The following is a 2561-nucleotide window of genomic DNA, read 5'->3' as shown; positions in this document are numbered from 1 at the left end:
GGTCAGACCCATCCAGGATCACCAGTCACCCTCTTTGTCACTGCTTTGTTTAGGTTTTATTTCACAATCATAAACATAACTCTGGAATCCAGCTAGACTTACAGGGGAGTAAGGAAAATATGGAACCCATAGAACTGCAGCAAGAGCACAAAGATTGTAAGATGTTTTGAGCAGATGGGTGAAGGGTTGCTCTCCTGAGCTATAGAAGGAATAGTCTGGTGGTTAAGATAACACAAGTCAAATTTATTAGGTTTGTCCACAGTGAGAAGTCACAGTCTTCTTGCTGGTTGTGCCTTTCTGGGACCCAAAGCACTCCATGGCGTCCACAATATTCCTGCCCCCTTCCATCTTGCCCAGGACCACATGCTTGCCAACGCACTCAGTCTTGGTTATGCAGATGGAAACCTGGGAACCATTCATGTTGGGTCCAAGTCTGTCATGGATGAGACATTAGGACCCATAAGCTTCAGGATAAGATTCTCATCATTAAACTTCTCCACACAGATGGAGTTACTGCCAGTGCCTCTGTGGCAGGTGAAGTCACCACCCAGGCACTTATATCCCAAAATAATCCTGTGAAAGCAGGAACCTTTATAACCAAATCCTTTCTCTCCATGGCTCAGAGCACGAAAGTTTTCTGCTGTCTTTGGAATTTTGTCTGCAAACAGCTTGAAGGAGAGTTGGTCCAAGGGCTTGCTGTCCAGGGTGACATTGAAGAACACAGTGGAGTTGACCATGGCTGGGCCCCACAGGTGGCTCCAGGAGGCAGCAACTGCAAGGCCTAATCTCTCTTTTTTTATTATTTTTAACTTAGGAACTTTAATTACATCTGAAAAATCCCTTCCACTTTGTCATGTAATGTAATCCAATCAGGGCAGTGTAGGGGCCAGAGGCAGGTTGTCCCAAAATGTACCACAGTCACATACTGATATATTGAATTGAAGCTATTAGGGAAACAGACCCTCTGCGGTCTCCCTGAAAGCAGGAAATACATCTTTCATATGAAAAATACTCACTCTGTACTAAGAAGTAAAAAGACATTTTTGTACCAGAGATGGAAAATTTAAGAGCGGATAAGGTTGTATTTACAACCCGGTTATGTTTTCTACTAATCTGCTATCTCAGTCCAAATTCCACTTAGAATTCCTTACTCAGTAAAGTTCCCAAACATTTGTTTTCTTTCTCCTGTCAATTCCTCAAAAATGTATTGTTTCTTTGTCTAAAAAGTATAAAAACCACCTGTCTTGGTCATTTCTTAAGTTCTCCATTTCATTATTGTTCCTCCAGGCATATGTAATAGAACTTTGTGGGGCTTTTTTCTCCTGTTAATCTGTCTCACATCAATTGAACTCTTAAACCAGCTGGAAGACCTTGAAAAGTAGAGGAAGAATTTTTCCTTCCCCTCAAGGAGAGAAGATTATATGAGGTCTGCACACCAGAGAAAAAGGAACCACAGGGGTCATCACAGAATTCTGGCTGTATCCCTTATTATAGTTCCTCTTTCTCTAGTTAATTGTTTTCAAATCAAGTAATCTAAATCTCAAAATATAATTTGGTGGCAGTGTTGGAAGCATAAGAGATGGGAAGTAGGGTTGGTTGTCTATTTTCCCCCTGAAAGAAGCCAGCCGCAGACAGAGAAATGAATCTGTTCAGTGAGAACAGTCAAGACTCCGGGATGGTGAGGGGAATGGAGCAATGGGAGACACTCCTGGCTTACTGCTGCTAAGGTTTGTGTCTTTCCTCAGGTGGGTGGTATTACAGATACATACAGTTTGCAGAGAATGTGTGTGTAAGCTATATATGGTTCTCCTTATGTATGTTTTACCTCAATGAAAATAAAACGTGAATCACCTGGACTATGGAAATTCTTTCTGAGCATTCATATGCCTAAAGACGATTGCTGCTGATGGAAGATGCTATGTGTCACGTAAATGTGCTTTCATCAAAATAACAAAATTCTGGCTCTTTAGTGTTACTTTTTCTTCAGGCTCCTATAACTTATAACAGGCTATTATAAAACCCTGAGTGGTAAAATACAACCGAGTGGTCAGTAAAATACACTAGGTCTCAGAAATTCTTCACCTGAAAACTGGGGCTGAGAATAGCGACATCATGATCTTTACAAAGGATAATGGGAGAAATCTGCCAGAACACATGGATCACTGCCCAGTACCTGTAATCACTTACTAATTTTACAGAAATGAATAAAGACCATTCCATGATGTACAAATTAGAACTCTGGACCCTGATTCTGACAATGAGATAAAGGTTGAAATGTTATGAATCCAATTAAATGGATTCTTCCCAAATGTTGGGCAGGTCATTGAGAGGATGTGGTCACTGGCTGACTCGTGAGCTGGACCCTGGCAACAGGAGCTCTTCACCCCCTCCCCTGTCTTTGGAAATGGGTTCTGTAAGCATTCCCTGCTTCTAGAAGCCACCCCAAGGACACAGCTTTGAGATAGTGAGATAGTGTTTCCACACCCTCTAGACATTGTATGCGAGTGAACCCAGTTAGGACCTCCTCTGTATGAACTTCTAAGATTTGGCAGGCAGGTGCA

General features: G+C 41.9%; 1 pseudogene; it reads right to left on the bottom strand.

Annotated features, from left to right (window-relative positions):
* Nucleotides 1-246: 246 nt before the first annotated feature.
* LOC111138604 lies at nucleotides 247-737 on the bottom strand (annotated as a pseudogene).
* Between the last annotated feature and the right edge of the window lie 1824 nt (nucleotides 738-2561).

Source organism: Enhydra lutris, unplaced genomic scaffold, assembly GCF_002288905.1.
Source record: "Enhydra lutris kenyoni isolate GAN:26980312 unplaced genomic scaffold, ASM228890v2 scaffoldscaffold93, whole genome shotgun sequence".
In the NCBI taxonomy this organism is placed as follows: Eukaryota; Metazoa; Chordata; class Mammalia; order Carnivora; family Mustelidae; genus Enhydra; species Enhydra lutris.
The sequence above is the reverse complement of the archived record's forward strand: the minus strand, read 5'-3'. Positions and strand labels throughout refer to the sequence as shown.